Here is a 19,638-nt window from a genome sequence, read left to right as displayed (position 1 = left end):
CAAAAAGAGCAATGTTACAATAGTCATGGGGGATTTCAATATGCAGGTTGACTGGGAAAACCAGGTTGGTGCTGGATCCCAAGAGAAGGAATTCATCAAATGCCTTCAAGATGGCTTCTAAGAACAGTTTATAGCCAACCAGGGAAATGGGAATTCTGGATTGGGCATTGTGCAATGAACCAGAGTTAATGAGGGAGCTGAAGGTAGGGGAACCCTTAGGAGGCAGTGACCATAATATAATAGGATTTTCCCTGCAGTTTGAGAGGGAGAAACTAAAATCAGATGTGTCAGCATACTTTTAGAATAAAGGGGAGAATAGAGTTGTGAGAGAGGAACTGGCCAAAGTTCATTGGAAAGGCACACCAGCAGGAAGGATGGCAGGGCAGCAATGGCCGGAGTTTCTGGGAGAAATAAGGAAGATACAGGACCGGTATATTCCAAAAAAGAAGAAATATTTGAATGAAAAAAAATGACGCAATGTGGCTGACAAGAGAAGTCAAAACCAAAGTTAAAAACTAAAGAAAGGGTACACAGTGAAGCAAAAAATTGTGTGAAGGTGGAGAACTGGGAAGCTTTTAAAAGCTTACAGAAGGAAACTAAGAAGGTCATTAGGAAGGAAGTTTAATATCTGATACGTCCCTTATCTAGGGACCTTATATTAAATTGATTTTTGGAACAGGGAGATGGAATAGGGGCTTGCTCCGTCCACTCCACGCATCAACCCAGTATTGCAGTGCCTCTGGAAATGGTGCACAAAAAAATTTAAAAAATTAAAGGAAGGAAGGAAAACATTAATTTTTCAAGGAAGCTAGCAAATAATATCAAAAAGGATTCCAAAATCTTTTTTTTTAAACATTAAGCGTAAAAAAGAGGCAAGAGTAGACATAGGACAGATAGAAAATTACACTGGAGAAATTGAAATGGGAGGCAAGGAGATGGCAGAGGAAGACACAGGGGTGAAGTGCTAATTTTTTAGGTGCCAGAGCTCACCAAAAACGATCAAATATCCTAATATAATTCCTCAAAGGGAACCTGGTTAAGAGACACCTGGTGCAGAAGAGAAGGTAGATGTTCTGACACATCAGATCAGGACAAGTGGGAACAGGCACAGGGATGTGACTCATGAGGTTAGCACAGAAAGTACTCCTTCACACAGAAGGCCATCAACAGCTGGGTCAGTTTCCCAAGACTAGACTCATTAAGAATTTGTTGGATGCAGTAATGGGGAAAAAAATGACAAGATTAGCTTTATGAAAGGATGAGATCAAATGACCTTACGAGGTGGTAAGTGAAACCTGAGAACAACTAATATTGATGCTGAAGCATAAATTTGATTTGTTTATTTTTCTGATCACTTTGGAGGATTGTTCTGTGGAAGCAGAATATTTTATTTCAGCTCTTTTCCTCCACAGGCTACAGTTTCCTCCTCACGGTTCAACCTGTCACGAAAGGTCGCAATTTTTGGAGCTATTTTTAATTCATTTGCCAGTCAAGCTGATACATTTCTATTGACAACTTACCTGGTTTCCTGAGACTTATAATTACTTATTTTAGCCCAATTTTTATTTAGACATACAACACAGTAACAGGCCCTTTCAGCCCACAAGCCCATGCCACCTAATTACACCCAATTGAGCTACAACCCCCATATGTTTTGCATGGTGGAAGAAACTGGAGAGCTGGAGGAAACACACGCAGACACAGAGAGAACATCCAAACTCCTTACAGACAGCACAGGATTCGAACCCAGGTCGATGACTCTGTAACGTCATTGCAATGACCGATACGCTAACTGTTTCTTGGAGAATGCAAGGGGAAATGGGAGAAATTCACAGTGTGCACACTTTTCCCAAATGTTGATTAATATAGTAAAAACTCACAGAAATGTTGGAGGAACTCCAAGAAGGGGTCAGGCCCAAAACGTCAGTAATATATCTTTACCTCCTGTGGATGCTGCGAGACCTCCAGCATTTCTATGTGTTTTTACTACCATCATAGCATCTGCAGACTTTCGTGTTTCACTCCATTAATACAGTAAAACCACTGGTATATGGCTCCTATGGGGATTGGTAAATACCAGATAAGTGAATTTTCTGGTTGCTTGAGTTTGTGTGTGGCATAAATGGCAAACTAATGGCGAGGCGCGCCAATTTTAAACTTCTGTATTTTTTACCTGTTTATTTTCCCCAATATTTTTGCAGGATAGTTGAGGCTACTGGTGGCTTGAATTCAGGAAAACAGAAGTTTTACTGTATTTGTAAGCTGCCAGGAAATGAGACTTCATCCTGTTTTTCTGGGAAGACCAGCATTTATTGCTTAGTTGTTAATTTCTTGTGGGAAATGGTGATGCTCCCTTACCCCCCACCCCTGATGAAGATACTTCCACAATGTCATTATTTAGCAAGGTGCAGAATTTGGACAACGAAGGAAGCAATTTTTCCACACCAGGTCAGGATGCAGCTTGGGTGGAAAGTTGCGTTGGCTTGGTGGCCACTGCTGCTTTTATATTTCCAGATATTAATAGTTGGGGAGTAAAACACGAAGGTCTTGAGACACTATGGTTAAAGTAAAAACACATGCTGGAGAAACTCAGCAGGTCAGACAGTGTACGTTATATAGCAAAGATAAAGATGTATAACCAATTATCAGGCCTGAACTTTCAAGGTATGAGTAAAATGTAGGCAGGCCTCTGAACAAAATGATGGGTGAGGGGGTGCAAGGGGAGGAGGGCAGGTTTACAGATAAGAGGTAATAGGTGGATAAAGGAGGGAGGGCACACCAGCAAACAAGGGGAGGGTGGAGGTTGTAATTCAGGTTACCAGGAACATGAAAAAACAAATCAAAAGCCAAGTCCCACACATTTCATTCCCTCGATGTAGTTAGTTAAATACCATATATACTCATGTAATAGTCAAGTTTTATTGACCAATTTTACGGGTTAAGTTTGGGGAGGTATACTACTTCTGAGTGTGGTAAGTACCTGCGTCATTCACAGCATCGAGAACTCAGTTGGCCGGGACCAGATGATAAGTCTGTATTGTGGCGTCAGGAGCTCTGGTGGGCAGGCGGCAGGGGCAAGGGTCCATGGTCAGGGCATCAGGAACTCTGACAGGTGGGCAGGGTGAGGATTCACAGTCAGGGTGTCGTGAACTCGGATGGGCGGGCAGTCAGGGCATCCAGAGCTCAGATGGTTGGGCAGTCGGGGAAATGGTTCATGGTCGGGTTGACGGAAGCTAAAATAGGCAGGCAGATGGAGCATTGGGAGCTTGGTTGGTCAGGCAGTCAGGGAGATGGTCCATGGTTGGGCTGCCGGGAGCTCGGGTAGGTGGGCAGCTGGGGTGTCGGGAGCTCAGATAGTTGAGACGAAGGTTTGAGGTCAGGGCGTCAGGAGCTCTGGTGGGCAGAGGGCCAGGGCCAAAAATGGGGGGGGGACCCGACTTTTACACAGGTCATACTGAAAACGTACGATTTTTAGGCCACAAAGGGGAGGTTGGCTATTATATGGAATTGACTATTACAATAGGAAATATGGTCAGAGAAAATATCAGGAAGTGTGCTTGTTGGAAGGTTGGAACGTCAATGAGAATTGTCATGTCTCCAACATTTCTACACATTGTACACAGACACTTCTCCATGGATTGTCACCCAGTCATGGTGGAGAAGCTTGTGTGGTCCTGTAATCCCGAGAGCGATGTTGTCTGGAGGTATGCTGCTGGTAGGGTCACCCATGGGGGTAAGGTTGAGGGTGAGGTCCCTGACAAAGAACAATCCAACCAAGTCCCCAATAGTGGAGCAGGCAGGCGAAGTTACTTTGAACTCAACGGCTGTGAAGGCGGATTAAGGCTGCAACAAATCCATCAGCACCAATCGCTGTGGTTTCCAGGCCATTGGAATTGGTTCATTTGTGAAGTATCATGTGCTTCTTACAGTGCAACATCAAATCTTCTTTCTTCTTTGGCTTGGCTTCGCGGACGAAGATTTATGGAGGGGGTAAAAGTCCACGTCAGCTGCAGGCTCGTTTGTGGCTGACGAGTCTGATGCGGGACGGGCAGACACGGTTGCAGCGGTTGCAGGGGAAAATTGGTGGGTTGGGGTTGGGTTTTGGGTTTTTCCTCTTTTGCCTTATTTTCTTTCTTTGGCTTGGCTTCGCGGACGAAGATTTATGGAGGGGGTAAAAAGTCCACGTCAGCTGCAGGCTCGTTTGTGGCTGACCAGTCCGATGCGGGACAGGCAGACACGATTGCAGCGGTTGCAAGGGAAAATTGGTTGGTTGGGGTTGGGTGTTGGGTTTTTCCTCCTTTGCCTTTTGTCAGTGAGGTGGGCTCTGCGGTCTTCTTCAAAGGAGGCTGCTGCCCGCCAAACTGTGAGGCGCCAAGATGCACGGTTTGAGGCGTTATCAGCCCACTGGCGGTGGTCAATGTGGCAGGCACCAAGAGATTTCTTTAGGCAGTCCTTGTACCTTTTCTTTGGTGCACCTCTGTCACGGTGGCCAGTGGAGAGCTCGCCATATAATACGATCTTGGGAAGGCGATGGTCCTCCATTCTGGAGACGTGACCCATCCAGCGCAGCTGGATCTTCAGCAGCGTGGACTTGATGCTGTCGACCTCTGCCATCTCGAGTACCTCGACGTTAGAGGTGTGAGCGCTCCAATGGATGTTGAGGATGGAGCGGAGACAACGCTGGTGGAAGCGTTCTAGGAGCCGTAGGTGGTGCCGGTAGAGGACCCATGATTCGGAGCCGAACAGGAGTGTGGGTATGACAACGGCTCTGTATACGCTACATGTTAAACAAATACACGCACAGGCGTCTACGCTCGGTGGATCAAGCGAACAAAGGCCATCGTCCTCAACCTCGGGGGATAGCCACGACGACATGGGCAATGGGTTTTTATTTATCCATAAGTCAATGGAAAATCACAGCTGTACAGAAACATGAAAGCTCCAGACTGGAGGAAACAATGAGCCACTGGATGAACTCAGTAGAACAGGCATCATCCACTGGCAAAAATGTTAGTCAATAATTTGGGTCCAGCTTTCCACCCCCTTCCCTCTCTATTCACAGAGCCATCCCCCCTCCTGTTTGCTGGTGTGCCCTTCCTCCCTAATCCATCTATTACCTCCTGCCTTTGGGCCTGTGCTCCTCCCCTGACCCTCCATCCCCACCCTTTTGTTCGAACGCCTGCCCACATTTTGCTCAAACCTTAATGAAGGGCTCAAGCCCGAAATGTTTTTTTATTAATAGTCTTAGGTTTGAGAGGAACTGTTAACTTACATAATTAACCATTTAATGTGACAGGTATGGAGGCTATTTGGCCCAGTGGGCCCATATCTGGTTCCAAAAGTCCCATTCTCCCAATCTCTCTCACATAGCCCTGACTCCCCTTCAATACATTTCAAGTCAGGACCTAAATCATTGTCTAAAATTTTTACCTGTGGATGCTGCCTGTTCCTTCATTGCCAGATTCCACCATCTGTGGCTTTTATGTTTCTATGCATGGCTGTGCTTCTTCATTGGCTTGTGGATAAATTAAAACCCATTGCCCATGTACAGTGTGTAGGAATGAATGTCCTGATACTTTCTCTTATTTATCTATCTCATAGAGCAACTGAAATATTACAGGCCTTTAGTTTTGAGCTGTTTTGCCCTGTTCATGGTAACCTGAATTACAGGTTACTTTCCCCCCCCCCCCCCCCGGTCCCCTCCCCCTGTTTGCTGGTGTGCCCTCCCTCCCTTATCCACCTATTACCTCCTGCCCGTTGGCCTGTGCTCCTTCCCCAGCCCCTCCACATCCCCACACCCCCACCATTTTATTCAGGCGCCTGCCAACATCTCGTTCAAACCTTGATGAGTGGCTCAGGCCTGAAACATTGGTGATGTATCTTTATTTTTGCTACATAAAGTATACTGTTTGACCTGCTGAGTTTCTCCAGCATTGTTAATTTTAATTTAGATGTAAGCTGGTAACAGACCATTTCAGCCCATGAGTCTGCTCTGCCCAATTTACACCCAATTAACCTACACCCCCGGTACATTTAGACAGTGAGAGGAAACCAGAGTCCCCAGGGAAAACCCACTCAGACATAAGGAGAACGTACAAACTCCTTATAGACAATGCAGGATTTGAACCCCAGTCCAGTCCCGATTGCTGGCGCTGTAAAGGTGTTGCACTAACCGCTACGCCAACCGTGCTTGTGTTTTTCCTTCAATCACCATGTCTGCAGACTCTTGTGTTTTACTTCTTACAACAGTATTATTATATTAACTGTGAAGTCCCTTAGTATGTTATAGAAATGTATCAGGTGCTATAAAAATACCTGCTTTTTTTTCCTTTTGAATAAGGAATACAAGAAATGTGAAGCAAAAATGGGCCATTCCGTGGATTTTACCCACTCCACCATCGTACAAGACCATGGGTGATGTTTTATCTCTGTGCCACTTTCTCGTGCTAAACCCAGATCCCTGGCTATCTATCATTTCTAAAAATCTGTCTCCCCAGCCCTCCCTGGCAGTAAAATCCAAAGATTAAGCATCTCTGGAGTATTATGAATAGTTCTAGTCACCCAGCTTGAGGACAGATATCATTAAACTGGAAAGGGTGCAGCCAAGATTCACGACGTTACCGGGACAGGTGTGCTTGAATTATATGGAGAGTCTGGATTGTCTGGGACTTTACTCCCTGTAGGAGGCTAAGGGTTAGGTTTATAAAATGATGAGAGGTATAAATAAGGGAAGTATTCATAGTCTCTTTCCAAGGGAGGGGTAATCTAAAATTAGAGAGAAAAACTTTAAAGGAACTGAGGGGCACTTTTTCACACAGTGGATAGTGGGGAGATGGAAAAACTGCCAGAGGAAGTGATAGAGGTAAAAACAAATGTTATGTTTAAAAGACATTTAGACAGGTACATGGATAGGAATGGTTCAGAAGTGTATGGGTTAAATATAGGCAAATAGAACGAGCAACATAGACAAGTTGGGTTGCAGAGCCTTGTCGAATTCTCTAACTCTTTGATTCCTGGGTGAAGAGCTTTCTTTCTTGGACTGTACTCATTGGATAACAGAAGGATGAGGGGAGGACTTCATTGAGGCATTTCGAATGCTGAAAAGCCTGGACAGAGTAGATGTGGCAAGGCTGTTTCTCCATGGTAGGGGATTCTAGGACAAGAAGGCACAACTTCAGCATAAAAGGGCATATAAAACAAAGATGTGGAGACATTTCTTCACTCATGAGTCTATAAAACTTGTTGCCACAGGTGGCTATGGCAGTGAGGTCATTGGGTGTATTTAAGGTAGAGATTGGCAGTTATTTGATTAGTCAGGGCATCAAGGGTTACAGGGAGAAGGCTGGGGAGTGGGCCTGAGTGGGAGGATGGATTAGCACATGATAGAAAGTCGGCGCTGAATTGATGGGCCGATGGATCTATATCTGCCTCTATATTATGTGATCTTGTGATCTGCCCATCCCTGCTCTAAATATCTAAGCCAATATTTTGCAACCCAAGTCCTATCGAATGATAGATTCATTGAGATTCAGAGTTGTATGACACGAAACTAGGGCCAACTTGTCCATGCTGACCAAAATGCTTATCTATGCTAATCCAAATTCCCTGACTTTCCTATCCATATACCCGTCCAATGTCTGTTAAACTTTGTAATTGTACCCACCTCCACCAGTTTCTCTCACAGCTCATTCCATATACACTCAATGTGGAAAAAACTACCCTCGATTCCATCCCACCAACCTCCACATCCAACATATTTTCCTCCATCATTTCCATCATCTACAACATTATCCCCCATCAGACGCATCTTCCCTTCTCCTCCCCTCTCCATCTTCTATAGGGACCGCTCCATTTGTGACTCCTTCGTCCACTCATCCCTTCTCACTAATCGACCTCCTTGGCACCTTCCCCTGCGGCCGCAGGAAATCCCACACTTAAGCCCACACTTCCTCCCTCACCACCATTCGGGGCCCCAAACAGTCTTTTCACATGAAGCAACACTTCACATGTGTATCTGTGGGAGTCATCTACTGCATCCGGTTCTCCCATTGTGACCTTCTCTACATCGGAGAGACTGGACGCAGACTGGGAGATCGCTTCACTGAGCACCTTCACTCTGTCCGCATCAGTGACAGAAATAACTCAGTAGCCAACCATTTAAATTCTGCGCCCCACTTCCATGCTGACATGACTGTCCATGGCCTTATGCACTGCCAAATTAAGGCCACCCATAAATTGGAGAAGCAACAATTAATGTTCCATCTGGGCACTCTCCAACCAGATGATATTAACATCGACTTCTCCAGTTTCAGCTAGCCCACTCCCCGCTGTCCCCCGCTTCCCTCTCCATTCACAGAGCCATCCCTCCTCCCGTTTGCTGGTGTGTCCTCCCTCCCTGATTCACCTATTACTTCCTGCCTGTGGGCCTTTTTCCTCCCCCTGCCCCTCATTCCCCCACCATTTTGTTCAGGCGCCCGCCTACATTTTAATCATACCTTGATGAAGGGCTCAAGCCAAAATCATGGTTATGTATCTCTATCTTTGCTACATAAAGTACAGTTTGACCTGCTGAGTTTCTCCAGCATTGTGTTTTTATTACAACCATGGTGCCTGGAGACTTTTGTGTTTTACTCCTTTTTAAACCTTCCCCCTTTTAACTTAAACTTATGCGCTTTAGTTTTAGACTCCCCTGCCCTGGTAAAATGACTATGATGACCTATATATATTCCCCTCATAATATTATACACTTTTAAATGGTCACTCCTCACCTTCCATTGCTCCAGAGAAAACTGTTCCAGTATATCTAATTTCTCCTAACAACTCAATCCCTCCAGTCCTGAAAATCTTCTGTGCGCCATCTTGAACTTTATCACATTTCATAAGAATTTTGAATATCAAGTCTCATTCTTCAAGATTCAAGGGGTATTCAAGTGTAATCTGTTTAATTTCTCCTCATCTGACAAACCTGCCCTTGCTGGAATTAATCAGACGACCATTCACCATTTTCCCTCGCTGTAAGGACATCCTTCCTTAGGTTGCGAGATCAGATCTGTACACAATATTCTATCTGTGATTTCACCAGGGCCCAATATAATTGAAGTGAAATGTTTTTACTCTTGTTCTCAAGACCTTCCATCATAAAGATGAATGTTCCATTCGTTTTTTTGTTCGCCGAACCTGCAATATTAACTTTCAGTGACTCATGTACAAAGACACGTCCAAAGAGAAAAGGTCGTTAAGGTGAAAAAGCAGAAATCATCGGGAAATGTCATTGTTGGAAGATTAGAATATTGTTAGATAGGAATGCCATGCCTCGGACATTCCTTCATTCAGCATATTTTATTTATTCATATGCCAATCAAAAGCCAAATCACAAGATTTCTGTTGTGCTCACCACCTGCAACTCAAGACGCATCTGTTGCCTTGATAATGGGTTCAAGTCCAAAATGTTGACCATTCCTTTTCTCCTACTTATGCTGCTCGACCCACTGAATTCCTCCAGTAGATGAAATGTCAGTAATATATGCTGCGAGCCCTGCTGAGTTCCTCCAGCATTTCTGTGTTTCTAATACTTTCCCGCAGCAGATTGTTTGCTGCTCCAGGTTTCAGTACCTGAGCATCTCCACATTCACTTTCTCACTTTATTAGTTTGGTGGTGGTTACTGACCTGAAACACTAACTTTGTTACAAATTCCACAGATGCTGCTTGACTGGCTGGTGTTTTCAGTATTTTCTGCATTTGTTTCAGGTTGGAGGCCGGTGACCAGTGGTGTGCCTCAAGGATCTGTATTGGGCCCATTGTTGTTTGTTATATACATTAATGATCTAGATGATGGGGTGGTGAATTGGATTAGTAAATATGCAGACGATACTAAGATAGGTGGAATAGTGGATAATGAAGAAGGTTTTCAAGGATTGCAGAGGGATTTGGGCTGCTTAGAAAAGTGGGCTGAAAAATGGCAGATGGAATTTAATGCTGATAAGTGTGAGGTGCTTCATTTTGGTAAGAAGAATCAGAATAGGACATATGTGGTAAATGGGAGAGCATTGAGGAATACAGAAGAGCAGAAAGATTTAGGAGCGACGGTACATCGTTCCCTGAAGGTAGAAACTCACGTGAATAGGGTGGTGAAGAAGGCTTTTAGTATGCTGGCCTTTATCAATCATTGCATGGAATATAGGAGTTGGGAGGTGATGTTGAGACTTTATAAGATGTTGGTGCGGCCTAATTTGGAGTTCTGTGTGCAGTTCTGGTCGCCTAATTATAGGAAGGATATAAACAGAGTGGAGAGAGTGCAGAGAAGGTTTACCAGAATGTTACCTGGGTTAAAGCATCTAGAGTATAGGGAGAGATTGGACAGATTAGGTCTTTATTCTTTGGAGCGTAGAAGGTTGAGAGGGGATTTGATAGAAGTATTTAAGATTATGAAAGGGATAGACAGAGTGGATGTGGATAGACTATTTCCGTTAAGAGGAGGAAAGATTAAAACAAGAGGACATGAGTTAAGAATTAAGGGGCAGAGGTTTAGAGGTAACATGAGGGGGAACTTCTTTACTCAGAGAGTGGTAGCTGTGTGGAATGATCTTCCGGGAGAAATAGTGGCGGCGGAGTCAATTGTATTATTTAAGAAAAGGTTGGACAGGTATATGGATGAGAAGAAGATGGAGGGTTATGGGCATTGTGCAGGGAGGTGGGACTAGAGAGGGGTTTTTGGTTCGGTGCAGACTAGAAGGGCCTAATGGCCTGTTTCCGTGCTGTAAATTGTTATGTTATGTTATGTTATGTTATGTTATATTACAGGATTCTAGGAAGAAAGGTTGGGTGGTGGCAGGGAATTGGACCTGTCTTCCAAAGAGCTTTCTCAGGTACAGGTGGACAAATGGACTCCTTCTGTGCTGTTCCATGTGTTTCCACCTTGTTTCAGATTTTCAGCATTCATGTTTCTCTTTTCTTTTGTATAGATAAGATAGAGGTAGTTAAGTTATTTCATTGGTGGGGAGACCAGAACTAGGGGACATAAGATTCAGGGTAGTAGATTTAGGACGGAGATGAGGAGGAACTGTTTTTCCCAGAGGGTGATGAATCTATGGAATTCTCTGTTATTGAAAGAATGGAGGCGACCTCAGTGAATATATTTAAGACAAGTTTAAATAGATTTCTAGATAGTAGGGGAATTAAGGAATATGGAGAAAAGGCAGGTAGGTGGAGATGTGCCTATCATCAGATCAGCCATGAGCTCATTGAATTGCGGAGCAGACTCGACGGGTTGGACGGCCGAATCCTGCTCCTATTTCTTATGTTCTTATGTTCTTTTTAATGAAATTCCATTGAATATAAATTATAAACCAATCACATTCAGAAATTATTCCAGAATTTAGTAATTATTTGACAAATGTATACCTCAATGCATTTTTTAGGAAATTTGTATTCTTTTACAGGATTTCTCCAGAAGCGATGACTGCAATTTCAAAAGCCTAGATTCACACATCCAGTAGGATGAGGAAAGGCAGCAGATTCACTGGCATGAAGGAAGGAAGCTCAGCAAACCAAAAATAATAACACAGGATCACAAGATATAGGAGCTGAAGTAGGCCAGTCGAGTCTGTTCTGATTCTATCATGAACTGATCCATCGTCCCACTCAGCCCCACTCCCCAGCCTTCTACCCGTAACCCTTGATGCCCTGACTAATCGAATACCTGTCAATTTCTGCCTTAAATATACCCAATGACCTTGTTTCTGCAGCCACCTGTGGCAACAAGTTCCACAGACTCACCTCTGGCTAAAGAAGTTTCTCGGCATCTCTGCTTTAAATTGAAGCCCTTTTATATGCCCTCTTGTCCTACACACCCTTGTCATGCGAAACATCCTTGCCACATCTACTCAGTCCAGGCCTTTCAGCATTCGAAGTGCCTCTATGAGGCCGCCCTTCATTCTTTTTTTTAATTACTTTTTTTTTCCATAACACAGGAGATACTCAAAGGGTTTTTAATGACAATCCAGCAGATGCACAAATGACGTTGCCTTTTTAACTTAATATATATTAATTAATTACTCCAATTAAATCTCCCAAGCTGCTATGCTTGGATTCAACTCTCAGATGAATAGACGGAGTACTGGCCAAGTAACCTGGCCTTCATGTTACCATAGTCTCAGAGCTGCTGTACCCCCTATATTATCAGCACTTATTGGTTTATGGAAATATGATCTAACTGCAACATATTTGCTGGCAAATCTATAAAAATCATCATGAGTTATAGAAGAACAACAAGGAATAATAAATAGCCTTGCTGCACTGATCCTTTGCCAACACTTGCAATATGACATAATAAAATTTCAGGGGATTAACAATTACTGATTGAGTTTTCCGTAAATAGTTAGCAAATCTTGACCCTGTGAGATTACGTGAGGCGTTCTGATTGGCGTAGAAGATTTGGAGCCATTATCTTATTGACAGTGGGTTATTATTTCTCCACACTGCTTGCCAGCAATTTGTCACCAATCACAAATGAGTGATTTATAGCTCAGAAACAGAAAAATGGTGAGGCGGAAAACACGGGAATGAAACAATAAAAGATTGCACTGCATGCTCCATATTCAAGCTCCATTTGTTCTCTTCACAAATGCTTTATTCTTCTTCCTGCTGGGAAACGTCACTGGTCATGAGGAAATACTGGAGCCTGACACTTGTGATGACGAGAGACCTTTCAATGAGCGCATTAAAATTAAAAAAAATACTAGGCATTGTTTCCAATATTTCCATCTTCATTAAAAAATAGATCCATTAGAAAATCTCACTGATACGTGGTAATATTCAACAGGAGACTCCCAGCAACATTTTTCTTTCAATTACAACACAGTTGAAGCCAATTCCAGCCATTGAAATCAGTGCCGCCCAATAAACCTGCAACCCCTGTATGTTTTAGCGGATGGAAGGAAATTGGAACACCTGGAGGAAACCTACACGGACATGGGGAGAACGTACAAACTCCTTACAGACAGTGCCAGATCAGAACCCAGGTCGCTGGCGCTGCAACAGCATTCCATTAACCACATTATCTAATTTTAATTTAATGTATACGATCGTTGTTGTTTCTGTTCATGAGGTACCTGTACAGTTGGACCACGTAAGAATTGAGGTACATATGTACACTGCACAGGGTATTTGACAATAAAATTATTAGTATCATTAACTTTGACATTTGCAATGCAGATGCTTTAAAAACTGAACAATTATAACAAAATGACATAAATGAGCATTATGGATGTTTATAAAATCATCAGGGATGTAGAAAGATTTGTAATAGTCTTTTCCCACAGTAAGGGAGTCAAAAAGTGGAGGGAATAGATTTAAGGTGAGAGGGGAAAGGTTTAAAAGAGATCCAAGGGGCATCTTTTCACATAAAAGATGGTGGGTATAGGGGAAGAGGCGGCAGAGGAAGTAGTAGATATAGAGTGAAAACACAGAAACGTTGGAGGAAATCAGCAGGTCTCGCAGCATCCATACAAGGTGAAGATTCTTCAAGGTATGAGTAGAGAGAGGTACAACTGTTTAAAAGGCATTTAGACATGTTCATGAATAGGAACAATTTAGAGTAGGGAGTCTCCAAAGTGGTAAATATCAACTCCTGGGGGGGGGGGGTCAATGGGACTATCTAAGGGGTCAATAAATGCCAGGTGGTCGAAGGGAGGGAGGGGTGGGGACCGATAATGCTGTGGTGAGGGGTGGGGGGGGTTGATTGAACTTTGGTGGTGGAAAGCAGGGACATCTCAACAGAAAATAGTGCCTATGGCAGGGGTGGCCAACCTCTCGCGAGAGTGGGCCTTGGTGGCACCATGTTGTTTTTGGATTTGGCCTTTGAATAAGTTGAGAGTGAATGGGAAAATGGACTGAGCGTAGAAGAAAGATGTGCTGTTTGTACCTTTGGTAGAATTCCCCCTTCCGGTCCCTTGTCCAGTTCTGCGCCCCCAATCTCCCCCCCCCCCCCCCCACCACCACAGCAGCAAGATTCCATGCCTGGGGGATCAAGTATTCCATGAAGGGGTCAAAGGTCTAAAAAAGGTTTAGAGGGATATGGGTTGAATGTGATAAAATGGAAGCAGTCTGGGTCGACAACTTGGTTGGCGTGAACAAGGTGGGCCAAAGGTTCTGCTTCCTTGCTGTAAACTCTATCACTGACCTGGAGCAAAATGTATCTCTGTTCACACGGTCCCCTACTATTCCAGTCTGGACACCATGATAACATGTGCAGCCATTTTTCTGTAATTGTGATGGACCCTTGTTGGATTGCAGTCAGGGGAAGAATAACAGTAAAATCCCTGTTATCCAGAATTCAAGCAACTGGCAGCCACAAACAACCGGCAAAATAAATGGCAGAAAATAAATAGATTAAAATAAACAAAAGTTTAAAATTGGTTCCCCTTAGAGGTCAGTTCGTCAATCCACGTGACACGTAATTCCAAGCAACCGGAAAATTCACTTATCAGGCATCAGGTGGATACTGAGGGTTTTTACTGTACCTGGAATCATCCGCACAGACCAGGTCATTCAGCCTGACTGCCATATGCTCTTGTTTATGTTCAACACAAAGCCACTTTTAAATTTAAATTGATCAGCCCCTTTCGGCCCACGAACCTGTGCCACCCGATTGCACTTAGTTGACCTATAACCCCCGGTATGTTTTGAACGGTGGGAGGAAACTGGAGCCCCTGAGGAAAACCCAATGGGAAGAACATACAAAACTCCTTACAGACGGCGTGGCATTCAAACCCTGGTGCCGATCGCTGGTGCTGTAACAGCATTGTTACAGCTAACTGTGCCGCCCATTTTCTCCACCTAACCCCATCAACAAACCTCTTGAATCTTTCTCCCTCATATTTAAGCTTCCAGTAAATAAGATGCTGACTGTTAGCAGCACCTTTCATGGCCATGATGTTCAAAATCTGTGCCAACAAAGAATGTTCCATCCTTGCATTATCCTCATTGTTTACTTTATTACCAACTCACATCCCTGAACAATGCACAAACTACACAACACTGCAGTTTGCTGATTTCGTTTGTTTTCATTTTCCACCCCACTAAAAATAAGCTGTTAAGCTCTGCAGTGGTGTGCAGAGTGATGCTGGAAATCTTTCAGAAGTTAATCCAAACCAATGAAAGACCTCAAAGCCTCGCAAAAGCATCTTTGTGGTTAGACACTGTTATTCAATTCAAAAAATCCAGTGTACCACTCCGACATAAAAAAAACCCGATTACATTGAAAAATAGAATTGAAATGGATATAATGGAGTAACGTGTTGTGACAGCACATAAATCACTTTGAAATGGTGAAAATCCTATCAAGTGTCCTGTTCTTCCTGTGTAACACCACCCTCCCTGAGCTAAGGGGACGACGCAAACATGCTGTTTCACTCTTGGGCCCTAGGGTGAATCCAGAGAGGGTTAATAGCAAGTAAACTTCCTCTGTCAGACTGCTCCATAGCCCCAATTTGAGATGAATAAGTGAGCTTCTCCGGCAACAAAAAGCATTAGTCGGCAGAGTGTGTCAGAGAGGCCAGAAGACTGGTAGTTATGAAGTAGTAGGGTGAGGGATTGGATGAGCGGCGATGGGGAAGGAAATTATGCATGTTTTCTAAAAAATATTGCTCAGTAATGATAGAGTGAACTGGGTATAATGGAACATGTAGTCTCCATGGGTTTTTATCATTATACAAGGCCAACTGCAGAGTAGGGTGATGTAAACACATTGAGCTCAAAATGGAGCATGGATTCTCTTTATTCAGGGGTCTACACAGACTACTCTCTAGAACTTCCTATAAACAACGTAGCTTCACGAAGAATGATCATGAGGTACATTACACTGGACAATGAAGAGATTGGTTCCTGAGCATTTCTAGGTATATTTTATGGATTTTGGGCTGTTGGTCATGAAAATCACCTCAAAATTTTCCTCTCACATACTATTTATTTAGATATAACCTATTTTTGTGATTTCCTGTCATAGTTTTAACATGTTTCAAGCATACAAAACTATGAAGTGCAACATGTCATTGAAAATTCCTTTTTTGCATTCACACTTGGACTTCTTCCCTGCTGATCTTGGTGCAGTCAGTGACAAAAGTGGTGAAAGGTTTCACCAGGACATTGTGACCATGAAAAAGCGGTATCAGAGCAACTGGAATCCATCATTGCTGGCCGACTATTGTTAGACGCTGACACGAGAGGAATCAAACCTTTTGAATAAATTTGTTGTCCAGTCTTATTAAAGTGTTATTAAAGTCACGGACAGATACAACACAGAACCAGGCTCATCAGCCCACCATCGATGCTAATATTATTTGCAATAATCTCCCATCCTTTCCTATCACCCTCCCCCTTCCCCCAGACTCTCTCCCAGTGGGAAATTAACCAGCAAACCAGACAGCATTGAGGTGTGGGAGGAAGCTGGAATAACCAAAGGAAACCCAGACAATCACAAAGAGAGCATGCCATCTCCACGCAGACAGCTCCCCTCGTCAGAATTGAACCTGGGTCTCTGGAGCTGCAAGGCAGCAACTCTACGAGTTGTGCCACTGATACCACTTACAACAATCTTAAATCAACACTTATTGTTCACTGGACAAACAACAGTTGCTGGAATCCTGACCAAACAAAGAGGAGGTGGAGGAACTCGACAGGTCAGACGACATCTGCTGAGAGAAAGGCAGAATACAAAAGTGCTGGAGAAACTCAACAGGTCACACACCATCCATAGAAAGTAAAAGGCAGTCAATGTTTCAGGCCCAAGACCCTCTTCAGGAGAGAAATTCCACAGAGAGAAATGGTTCATTAACACTTTGGGTTCAGACATTTTTTTCAAGAACTGAATTGAATCGACTGGTTTATTGTCACAAAAATCAGGGTTGCTTTGTATTTCTATCAAGGCAAATCAACTCGTACTTCAGTACAGCAGGTGGTCCAATAATTAAACAGAGTACAGAGAAGAGTTCTAATATTATATAACCATATAATCATATAACCACTTACAGCACAGAACAGGCCAGTTCGGCCCTACTAGTCCATGCCGTAACAAATCCCCACCTTCCTAGTCCCACTGACCAGCACCCGGTCCATACCCCTCCAGTCCTCTCCTATCCATGTAACTATCCAGTCTTTCCTTAAATGTAACCAATGATCCCGCCTCGACCACGTCTGCCGGAAGCTCATTCCACATCCCTACCACACTTTGAGTAAAGAAATTTCCCCTCATGTTCCCCTTATAATTTTCCCCCTTCAATCTTAAACTATGTCCTCTAGTTTGAATCTCCCCCACTCTTAATTGAAAAAGCCTATCCATGTTTACTCTGTCTGTCCATTTTAAAATCTTAAACACCTCTATCAAGTCCCCTCTCAATCTTCTAGGCTCCAGAGAAAAAAGCCCCAGTCTGCACAACCTTTCTGGTATATATTAGGCCTTTTCTTTTTTTTAAAAAAAAAGCTTTCATATTGAATTAATGTATTTACAAACCACATATCTTACAGGTGTAAATTGTTTGCACACTTCAAGGTTTTCTCAATGGTGCTCATTTCACCTGAACTGAACTTGGATATTTTAATTTTTTTTAAAAATATTTCGGCCATCTAATTTATATCCAATTAACCTACACCCTCCAGTACGTTTTGAAAGGTGGGAGGAAACCGGAGCCCTCAGGGAAAACCTATGCAGATACAGGGAGAACGTACAAACTCCTTACAGACAGCATGGGATTTGAACCCAAGTTCCAATTGCTGGCGCTGTAAAGACGTTGCACTAATCATGCTGCCCTATTGCCAAGTTGTTAGAACCATAGAACAGAATACAGACGCTTTGGCCCTTCTAGTCTTTGCTAAATTGTTATTCTGTCTAGTCCCACTGACCAGCACCCAGTCCAACACTGGACACAAAATGTCTCCTCGTGGCTCTCTCCAGTAATTCCATAGGTTGGCTCTCTGCATCAGTATTAGGATGCACTTCAGAAGTATCTTCGACCTCACATTGCTCTTTGGCATTGTTTAGCTCGAGTAAATGCTCAATGTGGATTTGGAGAATTTATTTTCAATTTTTACATGGTTAATTCCTTAGCCCAAATCCCCCTGACACCCCTTCATTGTACCTCTAACCCATTTGCACATGCTGTCCAAACCCTCCTCTATCATTCATCAAGATCATAGCTGACCTAATAACTCATCTTAATTTTGCTGAGCTAATTTCCTATCTCTTAATAGGGCTTTAAACTAAATAATAAGCAGGTGAGTTCAACTAATTGGAAAAGCATGGATAAAGTTAAAGGGAAGGACAGCACAGGAAAGGTTACGTAAGTCTCCAGAATGAAAAATAGCACAGAAAGCTTAGAAATATTCAAAGGTTACAAGAGGATATTCGAAAGTTACAAGAGTATATAGATGAATGCAGAGTTGGGCAGAGAAGTGGCAGATGGAGTTCCATCCAGATAAGTCTGAGGTGATGCATTTTGGAAGGATAAACCAGAAGGCTGAGTACAAGGTTAATGGTTGGTTATTTAAGTGGGTGGATGACAGATGGACATTGGGGTCCAAATCCACCCTTCCCTCAAGGTCACCGCACAGGTTGATAGGATAGTTAATAAAGCCTATGGGAACAAATACGGACTTTGGGAATGCATATGTACATAAATAGCTTTGTTTATTGGATTTTGTAAGTCTGTGAAAACTAAAATAAAATATATATTTTTTTAAAAGCCTATGGGATGCTGGGCTTCATTAATAGGGGGATTTAGTTCAAGAATAGAGAAGTCATCTTGGAGGCTGCCTACATCTGCAAGGCGGACTTCACTGAGAGCGGCTATGTCGAGGTTGAGTCTGAGGAGTTCATGTGCGATGAGGGCAGACCCTCATCTAGCATGGTTCTGATGTTCCAACATGCTAACTTGAGTTTGTGTGCATCTTTTGAGGGGGAGGACGTGGACCTGTCCTCGGGCCTGCGCAAAGGAGCTTTTAGGTGGAGTGCAGTGTGCGCAGTACTGGCCCCACCCTTTACACCCATGGTTCGTGTGCCATGACCAAGCAAGCTGGGACGTGGCAGCAAGGACCTTGGGTCGTAGGTTTTATATCGGAGTGACCTTCTCCTATGCAGTTTGCTTAACCGGGCTGCTTAAAGAAATCTCTTGGTGGCTGCCACATTGACCACTGCCAGTGGGCTGATATCGCCTCCAACCGGGCATCTTGGTGCCTCACAGTTCGGCGGGCAGCAACCTCCTTTGAAGAAGACCGCAGAGCCCACCTCACTGACAAAAGACAAAGGAGGAAAAACCCAACACCCAACCCCAACCAACCAATTTTCCCTTGCAACCACTGCAACCGTGTCTGCCTGTCCCGCATCGGACTTGTCAGCCATAAACGAGCCTGCAGCTGACGTGGACATTACCCCTCCATAAGTCTTCGTCCACAAAGCTAAGCCAAAGAAAAAAAAGAAGAAAGAAAAAGAGAAGTCATGTTACAACTCTACAAATCTCAGGTGAGACCACTCTTGAGTATTGTGTTCAGTTCTGCTCATCTCATTAGAGGAAGGATGTGGAAGCTATGCAGAGGGTGCAGAGGAGATTTACCAGGATGTTACCTGGATTGGAAAAATGTCTACAAAA

At 43.6% G+C, this 19,638-nt stretch overlaps 1 pseudogene; it reads left to right on the top strand.

Annotated features, from left to right (window-relative positions):
* Nucleotides 1-578: 578 nt before the first annotated feature.
* On the top strand, nt 579-759 carry LOC138762512 (U2 spliceosomal RNA; annotated as a pseudogene).
* Nucleotides 760-19,638: the final 18,879 nt, after the last annotated feature.

The sequence above is a fragment of the Narcine bancroftii genome, chromosome 4 (genome assembly GCF_036971445.1).
Source record: "Narcine bancroftii isolate sNarBan1 chromosome 4, sNarBan1.hap1, whole genome shotgun sequence".
Lineage (NCBI taxonomy): Eukaryota > Metazoa > Chordata > Chondrichthyes > Torpediniformes > Narcinidae > Narcine > Narcine bancroftii.
This window is presented reverse-complemented; position numbering and strand designations above follow the sequence as displayed.